Below are 10,353 nucleotides of genomic sequence, written 5' to 3'. Positions count from 1 at the left end.
CTATACACAACACAGACAGAGATAAGTGTATGGCACACTGTTCTATACGACCCATTTGATGACATTAAAGTCAAAATTGGCTTCAAACATCAAGGAAAACAGAGAAATCAGCAGCACTGTCAGATTTCATTGGTTAAGGCTTAAGTGTCTGTGTGTTTGTGTGTGTGTGTGTGTGTGTGTGTGTGTGTGTGTGTGTGTGTGTGTGTGTGTGTGTTTGCGTGTGTTTGCGTGTGTATCACTATGTACACTTGTTTGTGTATGTTTGTGATGTGTGTTTGTGTGTGTCGCGCGTGTATGTGTTGCGCGTGTGTGTGTGTGTGTGTGTGTGTGTGTGTTTGTATGATGTGGGTGGCAAGTTATTCAATTAACTGTACATTGTCCCAAATTCAATTGCTCCCACATGCGATAGAAGATACCGATTTGAAACCGTCTGAAACTCCTTTTACGTATATTGCCGTTTCAGACATGCATGTGAAGACACATAATTAAATAATGTGGTTTTATAAGTACAGGCTACCAATCATGATGCCCTTTTGGACCATCTGTTCTTTTTGTGAATTAGGTCAACTATTTGATATATTTCTATAGAACAAGGTAAACTTTAACCTTTTCTTTTTTTTCTCCAACTGTCTGTGTGTTCAATTCTGGAAATTTCACTGGGCTCTCAGTTGCCAACAATCAGCGAGCAATCAACTAACTCTCCGGGGCCAAATCTCAGTTTATTCCTGATCATAGTTTAATATAAGATAAGAGAACTAGCGAAAAATGCTGAAAAGCGTTTGTAAAATCCAAGTGTAATTTAACACAATGTTAATTAATCTGCCTTAGCTCTGTGACACATAAGGTAATGATAGGATTAATTCATATAATCACCGGAACATATGGTCAAGTATAATAGCATAATATCAAAAAATTTATATATATTAAAATATTTTTGTTTCATGAGGCATACAATGACAAAAATCCGCTCCAATTAAATCATGTTTTTATATTTCATATATTTTTTATATCTATACACAGCACAGACAGAGATAAGTGTCTGGCACACTGTTCTATATGACCCATTTGATGACATTAAAGTCAAAATTGGCTTCAAACATCAAGGAAAACAGAGAAATCAGCAGCACTGTCAGATTTCATTGGTTAAGGCTTAAGTGTCTGTGTGTTTGTGTGTGTGTGTGTGTGTGTGTGTGTGTGTGTGTGTGTGTGTGTGTGTGTGTGTGTGTGTGTGTGTGTTTGCGTGTGTTTGCGTGTGTATGCCTATGTACACTTGTTTGTGTATGTTTGTGATGTGTGTTTGCATGTGTGTTTGTGTGTGTGTGTCGCGCGTGTATGTGTTGCGCGTGTGTGTGTGTGTGTGTTTGTATGATGTGGGTGGCAAGTTATTCAATTAACTGTACATTGTCCCAAATTCAATTGCTCCCACATGCGATAGAAGATACCGATTTGAAACCGTCTGAAACTCCTTTTACGTATATTGCCGTTTCAGACATGCATGTGAAGACACATAATTAAATAATGTGGTTTTATAAGTACAGGCTACCAAACATGATGCCCTTTTGGACCATCTGTTCTTTTTGTGAATTAGGTCAACTATTTGATATATTTCTATAGAACAAGGTAAACTTTAACCTTTTCTTTTTTTTCTCCAACTGTCTGTGTGTTCAATTCCGGAAATTTCACTGGGCTCTCAGTTGCCAACGATCAGCGAGCAATCAACTAACTCTCCGGGGCCAAAACTCAGTTTATTCCTGGTCATAGTTTAATATAAGATAAGAGAACTAGCGAAAAATGCTGAAAAGCGATCGTAAAATCCAAGTGTAATTTAACACAATGTTAATTCATCTGCCTTAGCTCTGTGACATATAAGGTAATGATAGGATTAATTCATATAATCACCGGAACATTTGGTCAAGTATGATAGTATAATATCAAAAAATGTATATATATTAAAATATTTTTGTTTCATGAGGCATACAATGACAAAATTCCGCTCCAATTAAATCATGTTTTTATATTTCATATATTTTTTATATCTATACACAGCACAGACAGAGATAAGTGTCTGGCACACTGTTCTATGCGACCCATTTGATGACATCAAAGTCAAAATTGGCTTCAAACATCAAGGAAAACAGAGAAATCAGCAGCACTGTCAAATCATTGGTTAAGGCTTAAGTGTCTGTGTGTTTGTGTGTGTGTGTGTGTGTGTGTGCGTGTGCGTGTGCGTGTGCGTGTGCGTGTGTGTGTGTGTGTGTGTGTGTGTGTGTGTGTGTGTGTGTGTGTGTGTGTGTGTGTGTGTGCGTGCGTGTGCGTGAGTGTGTGTGCCGCCATCTATACCTCTCACTGAACTGGACCAGCCCCCCCTAAAATCTATTATAAATAAATAAATGTGGCACAACCCATCAATTAATACATGATTCCTTCACCATGTCATGGAGGCTACTGCCTTATTAACCCATTCCGATAATTCATCTTAAAACGTATCACAGTATTAAATGCATTGCCTTAGTGAGCTGGGATTTATTTGAGCTTGTTTTACACATATCAGCCACAAGATGGCAGTACATGCCAACTCTCTTTTATAGTAATTCACGATGACTTTGCTGTTTCCTTATCCTTCGTTGTAAATGCAAAGTTTGTTTTAATTGAAAAAAAACAATAAGGAAGTGTGGGCTTTTCTTAAGCTTTGTGTTTCTATTAAAATAGATCAGCAATGAGTTATTATTTGTCATCGATATCTGACCACATCAGTCATCGACGAGCCTTGTTTTCTCAAATTGCATCTGCGCTGTCGTGTGCATGTTCTAGTGCCATGTGCAGAAGAGAGAAGGTAAGCGCTTACATTTGCACACTTCCCCTCTATTTGCACCCCCTAGCCAAACAATACTAAATGTACATGTCGGCACCTTAATTGGTCCATGGTCGGCGCACATCTCGTCAAATTCGGCTGCAAATATGTGGCATTTGGCACACGCACACAGACACACATGCACATATAATAACACTCTTAAACAAACCCACACTCTCACAGTTATATACACTCGCATGCATGGCATTTGAATTAATCGTTAACAGCTAACGGTGTGTACATGTCCAAGGCTTCTGAATTTTAAACCTATGATGATCCGCCACCTGTAGCAGGTGGCGGATCATCATAGGTTTAAAATGCTAGAGGCTGGTACCTCATCAGCTCGGAAGATCTGAAGCCCTGCATGCTGTTGTTACATTGATACACACACACACACACACACACACACACACGCACACACACACGCACACACACACACACACACGCACGCACGCACACATGCACGCACACAGACACAAACACACTCACACCAATACCAAGACAATTCATGTGGAACATTTTGTAAAAATTATATCAAGCTATAGCATAACACATTATAGACTCCTCCTCTTTTATGTAGTTGATAATGCTTAACTTAAATGTAATGTAGATGTAACACTTTATTTAATGTTATGTTGAAGTAATTGATGGCTCTGAGTCACTGTGATATTGGTAAATCACATACGCTCACACACACTCACACACACATGCGAACGGACACATTTCAACACAAACGCAGAGATACCCATACAAACATGCATGCATACACGCACACATGTATTCTCTCAAGCACACGTACATAACGCACACAGACACACACATGCACAAAGACACAAACACACAGCAAACACACACACATGCACAAAGTCAGAAAAGCACTTACAAACACAAACATGCACACAGACATTCACCCTCTCAAGCACAAGCGCACATGCACACACAGACATACAACGCATACATTCTCTCACACACACAAACACGCAAATGTATATGAACCCACACACACGCATGCACACACACATGCACAGAGACATGCACACACACACACACACACACACACTCACAAACAAACACACACAGACATACACTCTCAAATTGATGCACACAAAAACACACACGCTTTCCCTCAAACAAATGGGCACACATAAACAAACACACAATGACACGAGTTAATATCGGCAGACTCAGTTGCGTGACAGGCAATGCCAGTCTGGAGAAGTGCAGGGGGTTGGCTTTGGTATGATGTAAATAATAGTCTGGTGACTCCGAATGGGGAACTTTTCTCACGAGAGTACGACCCGTGAGGGGATTCCTGCCCAGTCATTGTGCTCCCTGCTGATTTGGTCATAACAAAGGCTGGCCAGTGATGTCTGGACAGCACGTCAACAACAGCACTGCCGCCACTGGCGGGAAATAGCTTTGTTTGGGTTTTTGTATGTTTGATTGTGTCTGTGAAACCCCCATTTTACGGTAACAATTAGTCACTCACTCAATCATGGTGTCTGTCACCTCAATGTAAATATTGTCTGGTTTTTAAAAAATAATAATTGACTGGAATGTGTTTACATACATAAATATATAACCTATTTTATTTGTATTTTTTTTTCTTTTTACATGTTTTGGAAATGTCAATTTATGTTTGCCATGCCATTTAAGCCCTTTGAAATGAATTTATACTAATAGATAAATAGAGAGATTGTTAGATAGATAGATAGATAGATAGATAGATAGATAGATAGATAGATAGATAGATAGATAGATAGATAGATAGATAGATGAACAGATGGATAGATGGATGGATGGATGGATGGATGGATGGATAGATAGGGAATATTTTTCCTAAATATGCATTTTTAATAAGAAAAATATGAATAATAAGAATAGTTTTAAAACATTTTAAAACTTTTGAATTGCTTTTTTTAAACAATGCTTTTGAATATTGACAAAAATGACATTCTCATTCATATAATTATATTGTTGGAAAAAAATATTTCAGGTTTTAAAGCCAACAACAAAACCGATCATATTGTTTTTGAACCAGCATTAAAGATTCTACTATCCTTTTGCAATTGACAAATACCAATACAATGCAACAAAAATTACATTACCTGTGTATGATCTCGCACGAATGGGTCAGCTGTGATAGAAATGCCACTCTGGCTTTTCAGATAAAAATCTAAACTCGTTTAGATGACTAGCACTCAATTAGCTCATCAATTTGCATCACTATTCGCACTGGCATGGACTCTTGGATTGAGGATGGAGATGAGGGCCCTGGATTTAAACCATCCAGTTTCCTCTTTTCTCTCTGGAGCGAGTGCAAAGGATAGGGTTCTGCCCATAGAGGGACGAAAATAATCTCTGATTCACGCAAGTCATCCTCTTGCATAACCATGATGACTTTGTTCGTACCTCGTTCAGAAAATGAGTGGACAGCAATGATGTTTCACTAACTTATAATTAGCATCACTTTGTAGTGGTTTCAAATGACTGGAATGACAATTTCAATATGATGAGGTGTAACAATCATTCCATAGGTCCAATGCAGCATTTGTTTAGATGTGCTTGTGTTTGTTAAAGTATGTTGTTTCTACTCATATGCGGTTATAAATTACAGTAACGAATAAGTGAATGACATTATTTTAAAAGTTAGCATGTCGCACTGTTTTAAAGTGTATTTTATGTTCCCACTGAGCCCGTCGCCATCACCTTGCCTCTGATTGTCTCGTACCTTGCGGTCACAGGTGTCATTGGCTCCAGGAGATTGCCACGCCACGCCCACCACTTACAGTGTTGTTGTCAAGGTTGCCGCTGACAACAGCGCCTTGACTTTCACAGCCAGACACCGTTCCGCCCGCTAATTTCCCGGTCTTGAGACGGTTTGTCCAGAAACCCAGCGCTCCCGAGTGCCGCTCGACATGTGAAGAACAAAACACTGCGAGTGTCTTCACGGGTCACCTTTGTTGACCTTTGACACCGCGGTTCCCGAGAAAGGCCCTCCGACATTGCGTTCCCGCTCAGACCCGTGGGCTGATCTGCATAATGACAGTGATGAACGACTCATCACGGGTGATTTGAGTGAAAAATGCCCCCCCCCAAAATGCCCCTTCACGCGCTTGTTGATTGTGTTTATTCGTAGCAGTTAGCTTGATGAGGCCGCAGTATGGAGGAGGCTGGATGGACACTTGTTTCATGTTACGGCTAAAATAGCAGACAGGCGCTTTTTTTTTCTCTCTTCTGGGCTGCTAACAAAACAGCGACGCAGAGGCCGAAATCAACGCGTCTACGAAAAAAAGCTCTCAGGAATGCAAATGCAAAAAGCACTTCATTTACTTGCTTTTCTCTCTGCAATCTTGTGTCTGAGAGACTGCACTAAGTGGTTAATCAAGTCCAAAGCCTGGCCCCCTGTCTGACTGGCCGCAGAGAACAGACCTCTGGGTGTGTGTGGGTGTGTGTGTGTGTGTGTGTTCGTGTGTGTGTGTGTGTGTGTGTGTGTGTGTGTTCTGCATGCGTGCCGCATTGTATACACGTGTTTTTCTGCTACAGTTGAAAGGTCAACCATCACTTCCTGTCATCATATTTCAGAGCCACTGAGACTCTCCATCTCAATAAGTGTCTCAAGAATCTCCTTGACTCTTTGACAGGAAGCTTATAATTGGTTTTACTTTTGACGGCAAAGGGCAGTTTGTTCAAAATATGGCCTACGTTTCAGGAACCACCAAATTTTGAGGATATATACTTTTTCCCCATTTCATTAGTCACATCATGTCTGTGATAACCAACTAAGCCAAACTTCTAAAAAAAAATTACCAGTTCCTCAATTGCATTAAGTCTTCCCAGTCCAGTTTACGCCTTCTTTTCTTCTTCTCTAAGGAAGCTCTCTCTTCTCACTTTTTGATGGCGATGATGCAGTGCGGTGCGGCGATCGCTTGGTTTGGTCTACCTTGGGCCTTTGATCATGACACCAGAAAACCAGACGTGTTTGCTGTTTGATTCCTGGATTCTTTTGACAGTTTGCAGGCGGGCCTCTAGATCTGAGGAGGAGCAGGAGGAGGAGGAGGAGGAGGAGGAGGAGGAGGAAGCGAGGTTCAGTCCAGCTGGGAGAAGATCAGAAGGGACAACAAACTTTCAAAAGAGTGACTAACTTAATCTACCCTATATACACACCTTCCTGAATGCAACCCTCTCTCTCTCTCTCTCTCTCTCTCTCTCTCTCTGTCATTCTCATTCTATCTCCAGTCTATATCACTTCCTTAACAGCGCCGCGTATTAGAACAGATCCCTTGATCCCTTTCAACATCGCCTTCCTAATTGGCACTGCCTTACATTGTGAACGTCTTCCTGCAGATATGTATGTTCAGCATCTCAGATATGTTGTCCAGTTAAATGTTTTCACTCAACAGCAGGAGGGCTAAGGTTAGATTGACAGATGACATTTTGACCATTCTAAACTAAAAATGATGCATGGGTTTGCCCTGTACTAACTCCTGCAGTACTATATTATCTCTGATGCAGTGATTCTCAACTGGTGGGTCACGACCTATGAAGCTTAACATACCGGGGATGTGTGTGTGCGTGCGTTTGCGTGTGTGTACGTGCGTGCATGTGTGTGTGCGTGTATTAGGGGGCACTTGACTGGTGCCCATACTTTTGTGTCAGATTCTTGTTCCCGTTCCGCTCCACCGTCTCAGAGTCCTCCTAGGTTAGAGTAGAATAGAAGGGACCCGATGCACACACACACATACACATACACATACACAAATACACACACACACACACACACACACACACACACACCCACAGTAGAGTTCTATCTAGAACAAAATATATTTTGTTATTTTTGTCTACTTTACTTTAAATATACTGAACGCACACACTGTTTATTCTGCTGGATGCCAGAACACTGTTTGTCCTGTATTGACCCTTTAGGTGTAGATGTATCTCTATTGTGATTGAAAGGGTTCTGTTCTGATTGTCCCTTGCCGTCTGCCGTATTGAGCGGTCCCCATTGTTGCTGTCGGCCCATGGCTGCTGTGGGTTCCTGTGGAAGTGGATTGTGCTCAGCTACTGCAAAAGAATGAATCGGTACTTATTATACAGCTGTTCCAACACTGTGAGAAGTGCCATGTGTTGTCGGCACACACACTAACTCACGCACACACACACAGAAATACACATACACACACACACAGTAGAGTACTATCTAGAGCAAAATATATTTTGTTATTTTTGTCTTCTTCACTTAAAATATATATTTATATAGAAAAGGTGTGTCTACATGTTCAGTGAGTGTGGCAATACCTCCCTCTAGTGGAGAGTAAAGGGAACGTCTGAATGTTGGCGATCTCGAATGTCAAAGTGAAAAACAAGTGTTGTTTGAGTGTATGTATCTTAAAATAAATGGACTTAATATTAGAGTAGTGACTTTAAAGTCTGCAGCTACATCAATGACCTTGATCTATCCCTCTGAAATCAGGTATCATTAATCAATGCCCGAACATTTGGTAAAAACTGTCCAAAGCCCATCTTCCGTCTGTCCGGAAAATCTGCGCCATTCTAGAAACGAAGCTCAGCGACTAAATTCATTATTGCTGCACCAAAGTCGTGACACCGTATTCTATTACCCACCGCAAAGTGTGACCGCCAGGGGACACTGTTTCACATTTGTTGGTTTCCTCTGGCATGATGGTAATGGGAATTTCTGTCATGATACCAACAACAAACGTGAATATACAAGTGGTGTCGGTCGTTTCTAAACAGCATTTTACACGGTAGCCTCTTTTAGGAAATTCTCAAAGCTAAATCAACGTAATCTAACACTATGTATTGCTTCTTATGGGAAAAGAGATCACGTTAATGGACTGTACGAAACGTCCCCTCATCCATAGTTGTTCTATGTGTCTTTAAAATTCTAATCAAATCAAATATATTTATAAAGCACTTTTAATGACAAGGGGAGGGGTGGAAGGATCTTTCTTCGGTACGAGCCCCTCTCTGATTCTCAAACTATGGTTCTGTTTTTGTTATAATGCCCACCGTTTTTAGATTAGGTAGCCTACTGCAGTTTATGAAATAAACAATGACCTAATGCCTGTATAGGTGTGAAGAGAGAGAGAGAGAGTGTGTGTGTGTGTGTGTGTGTGTGTGTGTGTGTGTGTGTGTGTGTGTGTGTGTGTGTGTGTGTGTGTGTGTGTGTGTGTGTGTGTGTGTGTGTGTGTGTGTATGTGTGATTGCAGTGACTTGGGTGGATTTGCAATTTAAGGGTGATTGCATTGACGAACACTTTATTAGGATCTAATAAATTAGACCCTTTATTTGGGGTTATTAGGGTCCAATAACTTGCTCCTGATCCTGAAACATTAAATGGCAAAACAACAACAACAACACAATCACATGTTCACTCCAACAGCAACGTTATTGCTCCAACGGAGCCAAATATCGGGTCTTTTGGTTTCGTCTATTAATCCGCTGGATCAGAAAATAACTAAATAACAACCAGGGAGCGACAGAAGGACACGACGGAGGAGGACAGACCGTCGTCCAATGTGAGTCTGAGGAACTGGAGACGGTGGTTCTGAAAGAGTGATGAACGACCTCGACCCCGACTGCCAGATGTAAACCACCCAGATACATTCATTTCCACTGGTTTTAAAAGCTGGAAGAAGGGCCGTGAAAGGTTTGCATTACATGCTCGATCAGAATGTCACAAAATAGCCATAACAACGCAAATCTATGAGACTAGATCAGTGGATGTGCTACTGTCTAATGTACGGGCATCACAGCAAGAGGAGCCACGCACCTGTCTGTTAAAAATAGTCTGTGCTGTGCAATTCTTGGCAGAGTCTAGCTCTAAGAGGGCCTGATGACAGTGAAGGAAACTTTCCACAGCTATTGAAATACAAATCTGAGGACGACCCTGATCTAAGGAAATGGTTGAGTTCCCGAATTGACTATGCATGTCCCCAAGTTCAAAACGAGATCCTGAATTTATTGAGCCACTCAATAATTCGTGAAATTGCAGATAACATCAGGTCACTTCCGGCCAAACAGAACTCCCAATTCATGAGCCCATTGCAAAGAGTCACGAACAGCAGAAGAGGCTGTGCAGGCATAAGTACATGTACATAAGGAGCCAGAGGTTGATGCTTCTTGATAATGGCCTGTGCTCCTGAATATATCCCTGCCATGTTTGCAGCACCATCATAGGCTTGCCCTCTCAACCCAGTGATTGACAAATTCAGACGGAGCAGTACATCCATAATAACCTTTGCAAGGTTTTCTGGTATCTGAAAAAGGTATCTGAAAAATAATGAATTAGAGAAAAGCCAAGAAGAGGAAGCAGTGAAACGCTGACGGGACAGACTTGTATTTGGACATCAAGATAAACTGAAAGTGAAGAGAGGCCCGACAGAGGTTCCTGTCTCCCTGGTTGCCATGGTGACATTTCAAAACAACACTCAACCAATCAACGGTAGGTAACATACTGGCCCCGTCAAAACAAC

The sequence above is a fragment of the Pollachius pollachius genome (assembly GCF_949987615.1).
Source record: "Pollachius pollachius genome assembly, chromosome: 18".
Taxonomy (NCBI): Eukaryota; Metazoa; Chordata; class Actinopteri; order Gadiformes; family Gadidae; genus Pollachius; species Pollachius pollachius.
The sequence above is the reverse complement of the archived record's forward strand: the minus strand, read 5'-3'. Positions refer to the sequence as shown.